The sequence below is a fragment of the Humulus lupulus genome, chromosome 7, assembly GCF_963169125.1.
Source record: "Humulus lupulus chromosome 7, drHumLupu1.1, whole genome shotgun sequence".
Classification (NCBI taxonomy): domain Eukaryota; kingdom Viridiplantae; phylum Streptophyta; class Magnoliopsida; order Rosales; family Cannabaceae; genus Humulus; species Humulus lupulus.
This window is the reverse complement of record NC_084799.1, coordinates 78,109,803-78,127,514: the sequence shown is the minus strand read 5'-3', so window position 1 is coordinate 78,127,514 and position 17,712 is coordinate 78,109,803. Positions and strand designations below refer to the sequence as shown.

General features: G+C 31.4%; 1 non-coding gene across 1 annotated transcript; it reads right to left on the bottom strand.

The window, feature by feature from the left end:
* Positions 1 to 8,613: 8,613 nt before the first annotated feature.
* On the bottom strand, positions 8,614 to 8,720 carry LOC133792985 (small nucleolar RNA R71). Its single transcript, XR_009874450.1, has one exon. It is a non-coding gene; the product is annotated as a small nucleolar RNA R71 (small nucleolar RNA).
* Positions 8,721 to 17,712: the final 8,992 nt, after the last annotated feature.

Genomic DNA, 17,712 nt, shown 5'->3' with positions numbered 1-17,712 from the left:
ACTGGAAAATTTTTAAAATTTCAAGGACAAGAGGCGTGGGACGCCCTTGAAGATTTATCTGTCAATTCACAACAATGGAATTATTTTGATCCTAGGTCTAGGTCAACTAATTCACCAAAAAGAGGAGGAAGGTATGAAGTAAAAGAAGAATTAGACTTAAGAACATCCTTAGATAAATTAGCGAGAAAAGTAGAAGCTTTAGCCATAAGCCAAACTATAAACTCTCCAATTCAACCTAGAAAAGATGTTTGTTCTATATGTTCTAGTCCTTGCCATAATGCCCAATCATGCCCTTCCTACCAAGAAGCCTTTTCTGAGGAGGCCAATGCACTTCATACTTATGGGAAACCAAATGATAGCCCATTTTCGTCCACCTACAATCCAAATTGGAGAAACCATCCGAACTTTTCATGGAGACAAAACCAACCCCAAATGAATCAAGGGCACCAATACAACACACAAAACCAAGCTCATGCCCCACAAAATCAACCATATCCGCAACAAAGAAAACCTTCCTTAGAAGATACTTTACAACAATTTATGCAATCCACCCAACAAATCCTACAAAATCAATCTCAATCTATTACCAAACTTGAGACACAAGTAGGACAACTCGCCACTGCTTTAGCTGATAGAGAAAAAGGAACATTCCCTAGTCAACCTATCCCTAATCCAAAAGGTCAATATGAGATAGGAAAGTCTAGTCATAATGGAGAAGTCAAATCAATTTCAACTCTTAGGTCTGGAAAGAAAATTGTCAAACCCGATTACATACCCGAGGTTGAAAATGAAAAAGAAAAAGAAAAGAGTCAGCCTCCTAGTTCTAATCTCAATGACTCATCAAACAAAGAAACTCCAATCCATCCTTTCATTCCAAAAGCCCCATTCCCACAAAGATTACTTCCAATTAAAAAAGGCAGCCAATATAATGACATCTTAGAAGTTTTTAAACAAGTTAGTATCAATATTCCTTTCTTAGATGCCATTAAACAAATTCCTGCCTACTCTAAATTTTTAAAGGATCTTTGTACTGTTAAAAGAAACACTAATGTTCCTAAAAAGGCGTTTTTAACTGAACAAGCTAGTTCCATTATTCAATATAAGAGTCTTGTTAAATATAAAGATCCTGGGTGTCCCACAATTTCATGCATTATTGGTGATCATTTTATTAACAAAGCTTTACTTGATTTGGGTGCTAGTGTAAATTTATTGCCTTATTCTGTTTATAAGCAACTTGGTCTTGGTGAGCTAAAACCTACCTCTATAACTCTTCAATTAGCCGATCGTTCTGTAAAAATTCCTAGAGGCATTATAGAGGATGTTTTGATAAAAGTTGATAAATTTTATTTTCCTGTTGACTTCATTGTTCTTGATACTCAACCTGTGGAAAATATGCATGCTCAAATTCCTATCATTTTAGGTAGACCATTCTTAGCTACATCTAATGCAATCATAAATTGTCGTAATGGTGTTTTGAAATTATCTTTTGGAAATATGACTGTTGAATTGAATGTTTTTAATGTGGTTAAATCTGTTGAGTGTGAAGAAGTGCATGAAGTTAACATGATAGATAGTATTTGTGAAAATGATGGAAATGACTTATTTGATTTTTGTGAAAAATACTTTGGTATGAACTTGCATGTTGATGACTCTAATGATGATGTGAATTCTTTGGTAGAGCCTATACCCTTAAATGAAACCAAAGTTGAACCTTTTTCACCCTTAGGTCATGTTCAATCAATTTCTGAGTCTCCAAAGTTAGACCTTAAACCTTTGCCAGAAAATTTAAAATATGCTTTTCTAGGAGAGTCTGAAACCTTACCTGTTATCATAGCATCCGCTTTAGATAAAGAACAAGAAGGTAAATTGTTAGATGTCCTTAGAAAACATAAAGAAGCCATAGGTTGGACCATTGGAGACATTAAAGGAATTAGCCCATCCATATGTATGCATAGAATCCATCTAGAAGAGAATGCTAAAACCTCTCGGGAATGTCAAAGAAGATTAAATCCAAATATGAAAGAAGTAGTTAGAGAAGAGGTCATAAAATTGTTAGACGTAGGTATCATTTACCCTATTTCTGATAGTCAATGGGTTAGTCCAGTTCAAGTTGTGCCTAAGAAGTCTGGGATCACAGTTGTTGAAAATGAGAAAAATGAATTAATCCCTACTAGAGTACAAACAGGGTGGAGAGTGTGCATAGATTATAGAAAGTTGAATAATGTTACTAGAAAAGACCATTTTCCATTGCCTTTTATTGATCAAATGCTTGAACGATTAGCTGGCCATGCATATTATTGTTTTCTTGATGGGTATTCGGGGTATAACCAAATCCCCATCGCCCCAGAAGATCAAGAAAAGACTACTTTTACATGCCCTTTTGGAACTTTTGCATATCGTCGCATGCCCTTTGGATTATGTAATGCACCTGCGACTTTTCAAAGATGTATGATTTCGATTTTTTCTGACATGGTTGAAAGATTTCTTGAAGTATTTATGGATGATTTTTCTATGTTTGGTTCCTCTTTTGATGAATGTTTGCACCATCTTTCACTTGTTTTAATTCGTTGCAAAGAGAAAAACCTTGTGCTTAACTGGGAAAAATGTCATTTTATGGTTAAAAAAGGAATTGTTTTAGGTCATGTAATCTCATCTGATGGAATAGAAGTTGATAAAGCTAAAGTTGACCTTATTTCAAAACTTCCCCCACCTAAAACTGTGAAAGAAATTAGATCATTCTTAGGCCATGCCGGTTTTTATAGAAGATTTATAAAAGACTTTAGCAAAATTTCTCGGCCTTTATGCCATTTACTTGGAAAAGAAAATGCTTTTGTCTTTGATAGTAATTGCCATGTTGCCTTTGAAAAATTAAAAAATTTGTTGACTACTGCACCCATTATTCGACCTCCTGATTGGAAAATACCTTTTGAAATAATGTGTGATGCTTCTGATTATGCTATAGGTGCTGTCTTAGGACAAAGACTTGAAAAAATACCTCATGTAATTTACTATGCTAGCAAAACTTTAAATGATGCTCAATTAAATTACTCCACAACCGAAAAAGAATTGCTTGCTGTTGTTTTTGCATTGGAGAAATTTAGATCTTATTTGTTAGGATCTAAAATTATTGTCTATTCTGATCATGCTGCATTAAAATATCTCTTATCGAAAAAAGATGCTAAGTCTCGTTTGATCCGTTGGATCCTGCTTTTACAAGAATTCGACTTAGAAATACGTGATAAAAAAGGATCTGAAAATGTTGTTGCTGATCATTTATCTAGACTAGTTGTTGAAACTATACATGATTCCACTCCTATCACTGAAACTTTTCCTGATGAACAATTAATGCATATTTCTTCATTACCTTGGTATGCTGATATTGTTAATTATTTGGTCACTAAAGAAATACCATCTCATTGGTCTAAGCATGATAAATCTAAATTTTATTCTGAGGTGAAAAACTTTATTTGGGATGATCCTTACTTGTTTAAATACTGCCCTGATCAAATAATTAGAAGATGCATTCCAAACTGTGATCAGTCTAAAATCATATCTTTTTGTCATGATCATGCATGTGGAGGACATTTTAGTGGTAAGAAAACAGCTGCTAAAGTTTTACAATGTGGTTTTTATTGGCCTACTATCTTTCATGATACATATGTTTATTGTAAAGCTTGTGAACGTTGCCAAAAGTTAGGAAGTTTAACTAAAAGAAACATGATGCCTTTAAATCCTATTCTTATTATTGACATATTTGATGTTTGGGGCATTGATTTTATGGGACCATTTCCTAACTCTTTTGGTAATCTTTATATTCTTGTTGGAGTCGATTATGTATCTAAATGGGTTGAAGCTATTGCATGCCACACTAATGACCACAAAGTTGTGCTTCGTTTTTTGAAAGAAAATATATTTTCCCGTTTTGGTTCACCACGTGCTATAATTAGTGATAACGGTACTCACTTTTGTAATAAGCCATTTGAACATTTGATGAAACAATATGGCATTACACATAAAGTCTCAACACCATATCACCCACAAACTAGTGGTCAAGTTGAAGTGTCTAATAGGGAAGTTAAGCACATTTTAGAAAAAACTGTGAATCCAACTAGGAAAGATTGGTCCTTAAGACTCATTGATGCATTATGGGCGTATCGTACCGCGTACAAAACGCCCATTGGCATGTCACCCTACAGACTTGTGTATGGGAAGGCGTGCCATTTACCTGTTGAGTTAGAACATAGAGCCTTCTGGGCAATTAAGCAGTTAAATTTTTCTTTAGACAAAGCAGGTGAGAAACGAAAGCTTCAACTCAATGAACTAGACGAAATTAGGAATGATGCATATGACTATTCAAAAAAGTATAAGGATCGCATGAAATTTTACCATGATAAAAATATTTTGAGAAAAGATTTTTATCCAGGTCAGAAAGTCCTTTTATACAACTCTCGTTTGCATTTATTCCCGGGAAAGTTACGCTCTAGGTGGTCTGGTCCTTACATTGTTCGTATTGTTTTTTCACATGGAGCTATTGAAATTGAAAATCCTAAAAATGGTGATATATTTAAAGTTAATGGACAAAAATTAAAACCATTTTTGGAATTAAAAACTGATGAAGTGGATGAGATACTCCTTGAGGACCCTGTTTACCATGCTCTTTGATTCCTGTGTGATCTTGATAACTTGTGTTTTATTTGTATTGTTGTTTTATGTGCGATTTAATTTTTGTTAGTTGTATCCTGTTCTATCTTGTTCTATCTTCGCAATGCACAATATCGAGGTACGACCATTCTAAACTTTACACTCTTGTCAATTTTAATTTATATTTATATTTTGACACATTGAGGACAATGCTTAAATTAAGTTTGGGGGTATCGAGTTTTATTGTGTTTGTTTTGTGTTTTATTTATGTTTGCTTTGCATTGTTTTTAATGTTTTGTGTTTTATTTTATGTATGCTTGTTTGAAAAGAAAAAAAATGTTTGTTTGAATTTTTTTTTATTTATTTATATGTTGTGGTTTTGTTAATTTTTTTTTTTTATTTGTTCATTTTCATAAAAATTCAAAAAAAAAAAAAATTAAAAAAATTATTTACAAAAAAAAAAAAAAAATTTGGTGATATTTTTCATTTTCAATGATAAAAATTCTGATTGAGTTTGAAATTAATTCTCTTAAAAATATGAATAATTTTTAAGCTTTGTTTTTAATTATAGGGTCAATTTTGCTTGTAACAAAAATTACATTTTTCATAAAAACTCTTATTTCCTATAAGTTTAAGTGAAAAATAATTTTAATAAAAACATATTTTCTAAAAGCAAAATTGACAATTTAATTAATTATATAAGCTTAACTTTTATTCATAATAATTTCTGAGAGTTATTTTCATTGTGCAATTTTTGAGAAAATCATTTTTATATCACCAATAAAAAATATATATATATATATGTGTATTTTAATTTTTCTTTTGCTTGAGGACTAGCAAAAATTTAAGTTTGGGGGTGTGATAACTCTACAAAATAGAGTTATTTTACCATGTTTTACATGCTAATTGTTGCTTAGTTCATGAGTTTTTAATTAACTTATTAAGTTTTTATGTAATTTTTAATTTATTAGTCTTATTGTAGTTTTCTAGATTTTTATATGTTTTTATAGATATGTTATTATAATATGTTGTAGTTTAATTATTTAAAATTAGTATTGTTAGTTTGAATGCTAAAAATATGATTTTATTGAAATTAAATGTTATGTAAATTAAATTTTAATTAATGTTTTCATGGGAGTTATATGATATATTTTATTAATGAAAATATTTAATTTTAATTTAGTTTATAATTTATTGTGTAGGAAAATTATTGCCCTTGAAAAGCAAGAAAATCAAAGGAAAGATGGTAATTTTGAAAGAAAGTAACAAGAAAAATGGTGTTTCTCCAAAAGCCCAACCACGTGAGGCCCACTCTAGGCCCAACCCGTGGCCCCCCCTCCAACACCCAACCACCACATTGCTGCCATTTCCCTTATTGAGCCCAACAAAAATGCATTTTGTCCCTTTGTCCCCTATGACAAAAATGCCAACTTTTTACCCTTTTTCCTACACATTTTCACCACAACATCATCATTACACCCTATAATTTACCTCTACATACCATATTTATTTTATTTAATTAATCTAATCAATTTAATTAATTTAAATTGATTATTTTAATAAACTCACTTTGGCTATAAATATGGACTTTCAAGACCATTTTTGGGGTGCTTAATTTTTTGGTTACCATCTTTTTCTCTCATTTTCTCTCTACCATTCTCTCTTCCATTTGGGTTTTTCAAGAGCATTTTGCAAGTATGTATGTCATTTATTTTGTAATTTCTATTCTAGTTATGTGCTTCTAATCTTTTTCATAAGATTATTAAGATCATGATGAAGCAACTTGTAACTAGGTAATATTTATGTTGTATGTTGATTTCCCTTGTAATGCAACAAAGTCTATGGATTTTTCTTCTTCATATATTTCTTTCATCTTAAATATCTTGTATTTTAGATTGTTAGAACATTTTTACACTTTGTTCTTCATTAGTGCATAAACATAATATTCTTTGTGTAAGATGTGTCATTAAATTGTACACATCCATGCTTAGAACAAAAATATTATGTTTTGCCTTATAAATAATGTTCATTGATTTATTTGTTATTTCATTAAATTGATTTACACTAAATGCTTTGAAATTATAATTTTGAAAAGTGAAGAAAAATCCTATCTTTTTATAAGAAAATTGTGCTTAAAATTATAAATATTTTTGGAAAATGATAGTTTAAATTATTTTAACTATCACTAAAACTTGGGAATCAATATACTAATAAATATTATTAAACTTACATTTTGTGGATTCTAGTATCTTAATAATCTTTTCTTTTAATACTTATTTTCAACTCATTATTGGTTTATTTTCATTATCTTAAAAAGCTTTATTTTTCAATATTTCATTTTATGTTCATACTATTAAAACTCATCAATCTTTGGAACTAGGTTAGAATTTATTACTTTTGATTTAAAATAGTTTCATTTTCGATTTTAGACAACTCCTTTGGGTTCGACATCCTTGCTTACGATCACTATTCTATATGGACGATTCGTGCGCTTGCGATATATAAATTTTTAAACATACCCGTTTAGGGTCCATCAAGTTTTTGGCGCCGTTGCCGGGGAGTTGCAAGAGAAAAGAAACGAAAATTATCTCAAGGTTAGTAAATTCTTCTACTAGTTATTTTAATTTTTGCACTTAAAAAAAAAACTAAAAAATATATATACTATAAAAAAAAAAGATAAGAAGAAAATTTGGGACGGTTCAACCACCCATAAAAAATATATACTTATATTTCTATATTTATTGTTTTTTTTATTTAGTTGACGGCACTTGTGCCTCCTATCTATCCTTTTAAATTTTTATAGTCGATGGCACTTGTGCCTCCTAATTTTGTTGTAATTTTATTTCTTTTATATCTTTGTTAGTTGACGGCAATTTTTGCCTCCTAACCTTTGTGTAATTTTCTTTATTTACTTTGTTGTATTTTTATTTTATTTAAATTCCGCAAATTACTAGTTGATGGCAATGTTGCCTCCTAGCTAGTTGATGGCAATTTTTGCCTCCTAGTCATCTATCTTATGTTTAAGTTGATGGCACTTGTGCCTCCTAGTTTTTACCTTAATTTTGTTATGGTTGATGGCATGCTATGCCTCCCTACTCTTGCTTAAATTTTAGTCTTATTTAATTTTTGCCTTATTTTTCTTTGTCTTCTTTAATATTTTAGCGTAATATTGTGAAAAATACTTGAAAAAAAAAAAAAGAGAAACCTAAATCTTGTCCTTTCACCATAAGCAATTCTTGCTTAAAGGAAATTTGACCAAAATTCCCATCCGCCTCTACTAATTAACCTCGGGGAGTTGTTAGTAGTGCGCGAGTAAGTGGAATCAAATAGGCCTGGGGACAAGTAAACCATAAGAATTATTGTTGTGAAATCTCTAAAAATTCTAAGTATGCTCTGTGGTTGCGGTTTTAACTGATCTTCCACATCAGAAAATTGCTTGTTTGAGATTATCATTGTTGCCTTGTTTGTGAAAATTGTATGCATCATTGGGAACGTAACTCTAAAAAACGATTAGTAAAAAGACGTTTATCTTTGTTTGAAATTGAAAGTGTTAGTAAAAATTTGAGCATCATGGAACCTATTGCTAATATTGTTGATGAAAATGCTGTGCCTGAAAAAACTTTGCTTGAATACTTTGCACCTATTTCATCTAATGCTCCTTCATGCATTGTTTTACCTACAACTTCTGCTACTCATTTTGAGCTTAAACCAGCAATCATTCAATTGTTGCCATCTTTTTATGGGTTAGATAGAGAGGATCCTTACATGCATGTCAAAGATTTCTTAGAAATTTGCTCAACATTTAAATTTCAAAATTTTTCTGATGAGTCGGTCAAACTAAGATTGTTTCCTTTTTCATTAAAAGACAAATCAAAAGCTTGGTTAAATTCCCTTCCCACTGGGTCTATAACTACTTGGGATCAACTTTATAATAAATTCTTGTTGAAATTTTTTCCAATGTCTAAAACTGATAGTCTAAGGAGAGAAATCTCTGAGTTTTTTCAAAAAGATAATGAAGAGTTTTATGAATGTTGGGAAAGATTTAAAGATTTATTATTAAAATGTCCTCATCATGGTTTTGAAAAATGGAGACTTGTAAAATATTTTTATGATGGTTTGACTCCCTCTAATCGTCAAATGATTCAATCTATGCATACTGGAAAATTTTTAAAATTTCAAGGACAAGAGGCGTGGGACGCCCTTGAAGATTTATCTGTCAATTCACAACAATGGAATTATTTTGATCCTAGGTCTAGGTCAACTAATTCACCAAAAAGAGGAGGAAGGTATGAAGTAAAAGAAGAATTAGACTTAAGAACATCCTTAGATAAATTAGCGAGAAAAGTAGAAGCTTTAGCCATAAGCCAAACTATAAACTCTCCAATTCAACCTAGAAAAGATGTTTGTTCTATATGTTCTAGTCCTTGCCATAATGCCCAATCATGCCCTTCCTACCAAGAAGCCTTTTCTGAGGAGGCCAATGCACTTCATACTTATGGGAAACCAAATGATAGCCCATTTTCGTCCACCTACAATCCAAATTGGAGAAACCATCCGAACTTTTCATGGAGACAAAACCAACCCCAAATGAATCAAGGGCACCAATACAACACACAAAACCAAGCTCATGCCCCACAAAATCAACCATATCCGCAACAAAGAAAACCTTCCTTAGAAGATACTTTACAACAATTTATGCAATCCACCCAACAAATCCTACAAAATCAATCTCAATCTATTACCAAACTTGAGACACAAGTAGGACAACTCGCCACTGCTTTAGCTGATAGAGAAAAAGGAACATTCCCTAGTCAACCTATCCCTAATCCAAAAGGTCAATATGAGATAGGAAAGTCTAGTCATAATGGAGAAGTCAAATCAATTTCAACTCTTAGGTCTGGAAAGAAAATTGTCAAACCCGATTACATACCCGAGGTTGAAAATGAAAAAGAAAAAGAAAAGAGTCAGCCTCCTAGTTCTAATCTCAATGACTCATCAAACAAAGAAACTCCAATCCATCCTTTCATTCCAAAAGCCCCATTCCCACAAAGATTACTTCCAATTAAAAAAGGCAGCCAATATAATGACATCTTAGAAGTTTTTAAACAAGTTAGTATCAATATTCCTTTCTTAGATGCCATTAAACAAATTCCTGCCTACTCTAAATTTTTAAAGGATCTTTGTACTGTTAAAAGAAACACTAATGTTCCTAAAAAGGCGTTTTTAACTGAACAAGCTAGTTCCATTATTCAATATAAGAGTCTTGTTAAATATAAAGATCCTGGGTGTCCCACAATTTCATGCATTATTGGTGATCATTTTATTAACAAAGCTTTACTTGATTTGGGTGCTAGTGTAAATTTATTGCCTTATTCTGTTTATAAGCAACTTGGTCTTGGTGAGCTAAAACCTACCTCTATAACTCTTCAATTAGCCGATCGTTCTGTAAAAATTCCTAGAGGCATTATAGAGGATGTTTTGATAAAAGTTGATAAATTTTATTTTCCTGTTGACTTCATTGTTCTTGATACTCAACCTGTGGAAAATATGCATGCTCAAATTCCTATCATTTTAGGTAGACCATTCTTAGCTACATCTAATGCAATCATAAATTGTCGTAATGGTGTTTTGAAATTATCTTTTGGAAATATGACTGTTGAATTGAATGTTTTTAATGTGGTTAAATCTGTTGAGTGTGAAGAAGTGCATGAAGTTAACATGATAGATAGTATTTGTGAAAATGATGGAAATGACTTATTTGATTTTTGTGAAAAATACTTTGGTATGAACTTGCATGTTGATGACTCTAATGATGATGTGAATTCTTTGGTAGAGCCTATACCCTTAAATGAAACCAAAGTTGAACCTTTTTCACCCTTAGGTCATGTTCAATCAATTTCTGAGTCTCCAAAGTTAGACCTTAAACCTTTGCCAGAAAATTTAAAATATGCTTTTCTAGGAGAGTCTGAAACCTTACCTGTTATCATAGCATCCGCTTTAGATAAAGAACAAGAAGGTAAATTGTTAGATGTCCTTAGAAAACATAAAGAAGCCATAGGTTGGACCATTGGAGACATTAAAGGAATTAGCCCATCCATATGTATGCATAGAATCCATCTAGAAGAGAATGCTAAAACCTCTCGGGAATGTCAAAGAAGATTAAATCCAAATATGAAAGAAGTAGTTAGAGAAGAGGTCATAAAATTGTTAGACGTAGGTATCATTTACCCTATTTCTGATAGTCAATGGGTTAGTCCAGTTCAAGTTGTGCCTAAGAAGTCTGGGATCACAGTTGTTGAAAATGAGAAAAATGAATTAATCCCTACTAGAGTACAAACAGGGTGGAGAGTGTGCATAGATTATAGAAAGTTGAATAATGTTACTAGAAAAGACCATTTTCCATTGCCTTTTATTGATCAAATGCTTGAACGATTAGCTGGCCATGCATATTATTGTTTTCTTGATGGGTATTCGGGGTATAACCAAATCCCCATCGCCCCAGAAGATCAAGAAAAGACTACTTTTACATGCCCTTTTGGAACTTTTGCATATCGTCGCATGCCCTTTGGATTATGTAATGCACCTGCGACTTTTCAAAGATGTATGATTTCGATTTTTTCTGACATGGTTGAAAGATTTCTTGAAGTATTTATGGATGATTTTTCTATGTTTGGTTCCTCTTTTGATGAATGTTTGCACCATCTTTCACTTGTTTTAATTCGTTGCAAAGAGAAAAACCTTGTGCTTAACTGGGAAAAATGTCATTTTATGGTTAAAAAAGGAATTGTTTTAGGTCATGTAATCTCATCTGATGGAATAGAAGTTGATAAAGCTAAAGTTGACCTTATTTCAAAACTTCCCCCACCTAAAACTGTGAAAGAAATTAGATCATTCTTAGGCCATGCCGGTTTTTATAGAAGATTTATAAAAGACTTTAGCAAAATTTCTCGGCCTTTATGCCATTTACTTGGAAAAGAAAATGCTTTTGTCTTTGATAGTAATTGCCATGTTGCCTTTGAAAAATTAAAAAATTTGTTGACTACTGCACCCATTATTCGACCTCCTGATTGGAAAATACCTTTTGAAATAATGTGTGATGCTTCTGATTATGCTATAGGTGCTGTCTTAGGACAAAGACTTGAAAAAATACCTCATGTAATTTACTATGCTAGCAAAACTTTAAATGATGCTCAATTAAATTACTCCACAACCGAAAAAGAATTGCTTGCTGTTGTTTTTGCATTGGAGAAATTTAGATCTTATTTGTTAGGATCTAAAATTATTGTCTATTCTGATCATGCTGCATTAAAATATCTCTTATCGAAAAAAGATGCTAAGTCTCGTTTGATCCGTTGGATCCTGCTTTTACAAGAATTCGACTTAGAAATACGTGATAAAAAAGGATCTGAAAATGTTGTTGCTGATCATTTATCTAGACTAGTTGTTGAAACTATACATGATTCCACTCCTATCACTGAAACTTTTCCTGATGAACAATTAATGCATATTTCTTCATTACCTTGGTATGCTGATATTGTTAATTATTTGGTCACTAAAGAAATACCATCTCATTGGTCTAAGCATGATAAATCTAAATTTTATTCTGAGGTGAAAAACTTTATTTGGGATGATCCTTACTTGTTTAAATACTGCCCTGATCAAATAATTAGAAGATGCATTCCAAACTGTGATCAGTCTAAAATCATATCTTTTTGTCATGATCATGCATGTGGAGGACATTTTAGTGGTAAGAAAACAGCTGCTAAAGTTTTACAATGTGGTTTTTATTGGCCTACTATCTTTCATGATACATATGTTTATTGTAAAGCTTGTGAACGTTGCCAAAAGTTAGGAAGTTTAACTAAAAGAAACATGATGCCTTTAAATCCTATTCTTATTATTGACATATTTGATGTTTGGGGCATTGATTTTATGGGACCATTTCCTAACTCTTTTGGTAATCTTTATATTCTTGTTGGAGTCGATTATGTATCTAAATGGGTTGAAGCTATTGCATGCCACACTAATGACCACAAAGTTGTGCTTCGTTTTTTGAAAGAAAATATATTTTCCCGTTTTGGTTCACCACGTGCTATAATTAGTGATAACGGTACTCACTTTTGTAATAAGCCATTTGAACATTTGATGAAACAATATGGCATTACACATAAAGTCTCAACACCATATCACCCACAAACTAGTGGTCAAGTTGAAGTGTCTAATAGGGAAGTTAAGCACATTTTAGAAAAAACTGTGAATCCAACTAGGAAAGATTGGTCCTTAAGACTCATTGATGCATTATGGGCGTATCGTACCGCGTACAAAACGCCCATTGGCATGTCACCCTACAGACTTGTGTATGGGAAGGCGTGCCATTTACCTGTTGAGTTAGAACATAGAGCCTTCTGGGCAATTAAGCAGTTAAATTTTTCTTTAGACAAAGCAGGTGAGAAACGAAAGCTTCAACTCAATGAACTAGACGAAATTAGGAATGATGCATATGACTATTCAAAAAAGTATAAGGATCGCATGAAATTTTACCATGATAAAAATATTTTGAGAAAAGATTTTTATCCAGGTCAGAAAGTCCTTTTATACAACTCTCGTTTGCATTTATTCCCGGGAAAGTTACGCTCTAGGTGGTCTGGTCCTTACATTGTTCGTATTGTTTTTTCACATGGAGCTATTGAAATTGAAAATCCTAAAAATGGTGATATATTTAAAGTTAATGGACAAAAATTAAAACCATTTTTGGAATTAAAAACTGATGAAGTGGATGAGATACTCCTTGAGGACCCTGTTTACCATGCTCTTTGATTCCTGTGTGATCTTGATAACTTGTGTTTTATTTGTATTGTTGTTTTATGTGCGATTTAATTTTTGTTAGTTGTATCCTGTTCTATCTTGTTCTATCTTCGCAATGCACAATATCGAGGTACGACCATTCTAAACTTTACACTCTTGTCAATTTTAATTTATATTTATATTTTGACACATTGAGGACAATGCTTAAATTAAGTTTGGGGGTATCGAGTTTTATTGTGTTTGTTTTGTGTTTTATTTATGTTTGCTTTGCATTGTTTTTAATGTTTTGTGTTTTATTTTATGTATGCTTGTTTGAAAAGAAAAAAAATGTTTGTTTGAATTTTTTTTTATTTATTTATATGTTGTGGTTTTGTTAATTTTTTTTTTTTATTTGTTCATTTTCATAAAAATTCAAAAAAAAAAAAAATTAAAAAAATTATTTACAAAAAAAAAAAAAAAATTTGGTGATATTTTTCATTTTCAATGATAAAAATTCTGATTGAGTTTGAAATTAATTCTCTTAAAAATATGAATAATTTTTAAGCTTTGTTTTTAATTATAGGGTCAATTTTGCTTGTAACAAAAATTACATTTTTCATAAAAACTCTTATTTCCTATAAGTTTAAGTGAAAAATAATTTTAATAAAAACATATTTTCTAAAAGCAAAATTGACAATTTAATTAATTATATAAGCTTAACTTTTATTCATAATAATTTCTGAGAGTTATTTTCATTGTGCAATTTTTGAGAAAATCATTTTTATATCACCAATAAAAAATATATATATATATATGTGTATTTTAATTTTTCTTTTGCTTGAGGACTAGCAAAAATTTAAGTTTGGGGGTGTGATAACTCTACAAAATAGAGTTATTTTACCATGTTTTACATGCTAATTGTTGCTTAGTTCATGAGTTTTTAATTAACTTATTAAGTTTTTATGTAATTTTTAATTTATTAGTCTTATTGTAGTTTTCTAGATTTTTATATGTTTTTATAGATATGTTATTATAATATGTTGTAGTTTAATTATTTAAAATTAGTATTGTTAGTTTGAATGCTAAAAATATGATTTTATTGAAATTAAATGTTATGTAAATTAAATTTTAATTAATGTTTTCATGGGAGTTATATGATATATTTTATTAATGAAAATATTTAATTTTAATTTAGTTTATAATTTATTGTGTAGGAAAATTATTGCCCTTGAAAAGCAAGAAAATCAAAGGAAAGATGGTAATTTTGAAAGAAAGTAACAAGAAAAATGGTGTTTCTCCAAAAGCCCAACCACGTGAGGCCCACTCTAGGCCCAACCCGTGGCCCCCCCTCCAACACCCAACCACCACATTGCTGCCATTTCCCTTATTGAGCCCAACAAAAATGCATTTTGTCCCTTTGTCCCCTATGACAAAAATGCCAACTTTTTACCCTTTTTCCTACACATTTTCACCACAACATCATCATTACACCCTATAATTTACCTCTACATACCATATTTATTTTATTTAATTAATCTAATCAATTTAATTAATTTAAATTGATTATTTTAATAAACTCACTTTGGCTATAAATATGGACTTTCAAGACCATTTTTGGGGTGCTTAATTTTTTGGTTACCATCTTTTTCTCTCATTTTCTCTCTACCATTCTCTCTTCCATTTGGGTTTTTCAAGAGCATTTTGCAAGTATGTATGTCATTTATTTTGTAATTTCTATTCTAGTTATGTGCTTCTAATCTTTTTCATAAGATTATTAAGATCATGATGAAGCAACTTGTAACTAGGTAATATTTATGTTGTATGTTGATTTCCCTTGTAATGCAACAAAGTCTATGGATTTTTCTTCTTCATATATTTCTTTCATCTTAAATATCTTGTATTTTAGATTGTTAGAACATTTTTACACTTTGTTCTTCATTAGTGCATAAACATAATATTCTTTGTGTAAGATGTGTCATTAAATTGTACACATCCATGCTTAGAACAAAAATATTATGTTTTGCCTTATAAATAATGTTCATTGATTTATTTGTTATTTCATTAAATTGATTTACACTAAATGCTTTGAAATTATAATTTTGAAAAGTGAAGAAAAATCCTATCTTTTTATAAGAAAATTGTGCTTAAAATTATAAATATTTTTGGAAAATGATAGTTTAAATTATTTTAACTATCACTAAAACTTGGGAATCAATATACTAATAAATATTATTAAACTTACATTTTGTGGATTCTAGTATCTTAATAATCTTTTCTTTTAATACTTATTTTCAACTCATTATTGGTTTATTTTCATTATCTTAAAAAGCTTTATTTTTCAATATTTCATTTTATGTTCATACTATTAAAACTCATCAATCTTTGGAACTAGGTTAGAATTTATTACTTTTGATTTAAAATAGTTTCATTTTCGATTTTAGACAACTCCTTTGGGTTCGACATCCTTGCTTACGATCACTATTCTATATGGACGATTCGTGCGCTTGCGATATATAAATTTTTAAACATACCCGTTTAGGGTCCATCAACGGACTCGAACAAACTGGGGGTTCTTTGTTTTTTCGGCTAAGAGAACATGCGCGAGAAGAAAAATTCTCTGAGATGGCCTCTGGTTTCGTCTTTTCCTTTTCTTTGTTTCTGATGCGTGTAAAATGAGAGGAAGAAGAAGGCCTTGAACATATAAAGGAAGAAAAGTGATAAAGAGGATTGATCTGGGCCATTGGCTAGAATCCTCATAAAATCCAACGGTCAGGGGTCAATGACAAGATGGCGCCGAAAAGGTGGCAGACGGATGATCGTGGGCATGTTCCCAAGGTGCTCAAGTACCAAAAATGAGCAATACCCAGCTGACGCGTGTCCATTTTCAAAAGTGTATGATGGTACGGTTCCCGAAGAAAGTAGTTCAAAAGTTTCCTTCTCTTAGGATTCGAACAAATACTTTTGAGGGGGCAAGATGTTATACCCAGATTTCGAGATGTGTTAAATGTAACCTCGAAAGTTGGATTCGCAACGAATGGACTCGTAAAGTTTGAAGTATGCTCTAGGACTAAATATCGAGCCTGCAAGACTCGATATGACCTCGAATGCGGTGGCCTCGAAATATTCACGATCTCGAAGGGTAGCTCCCGAGACGCATCTGTCCTCAGGGAAGACTTCGAACCAAGGGTGCCGAGCCTGACATGCGTGCGACCTCGAAGCCATGTGACCTCGGGAGATGTCATTAGCTCGAAAGCTGATGAGAAACCTGGGAGATTAAGGCCTTGGAGATATATGATAATGACTTTGAATATCTATAAGTGTTGTTTATAAGGGGTGTGTTCTGCATTTATTATTGTAAATCCCATAAAATCATGGGATATTATTCGATTAGTTATACGCCCCCTGGTCTTCAGGGGACGTTTCCTTTTATATCGGATCGCAGGCATTTAAAGCCATTTATTTTATTTACACCAAAAAGAGTAACTACTCACAAAATATGTGGGATAGTATTCTGCATCCTTCTCTATAAATAGAGAAGTCGTGCACCATTGTAAAGGACCGAAATTCTGAACCTTGAGAGAAAACTCTGAAGAATTCATGCTTAAGAATTTTCAGAGATAATCTTGAGTTTAATAACAGAGACTCGTGGACTAGGCAGATTTAACTGCTGAACCACGTAAAAAATCGTGTTTTGTATTGTCATATTTTAGTTGGCCATTACTAGTAATTGTTTACGTGCTCTTCTTTCACTGTTGACGAAAAACGGCGTCAACAAGGAGAAACCATATACATCCTCCACCACCACCACCATCACGTACAGTACCTACATTTCACATTTCAAGCATAATGGTTTTCATAAGTGTGGTGCCTTTAAATATTAAAGTCAGATAAATAAAATTTTGTTCCCTTTTCGATTTCACCATCAAAGACTTAAGATTACATTTTTTTTTTATAAAAATAAATAACAATGACAGTACAAAGCATGACACCTGGACCACCCAACACATGTCAATTTCTATATAAAGATTAATTATGGTAAAAAAATAATAATCATTAAATTCAACATTAACGTACTAAAATAAATTACCTGTTGGTGACTTGTTATACCAAGTCACTATATTGCCACATCATCATAATTGTTAGTACCCATCTATGGATAGTAACCATTGAGAAGTCTTCCATATATATATATATATATATTTAATTTTATTTATTTTTTATTGCTTTTGAAATCATATTAAGTTTAATTCTTTTTTAAGATTATTTATAAATATTTTAATTGATTTT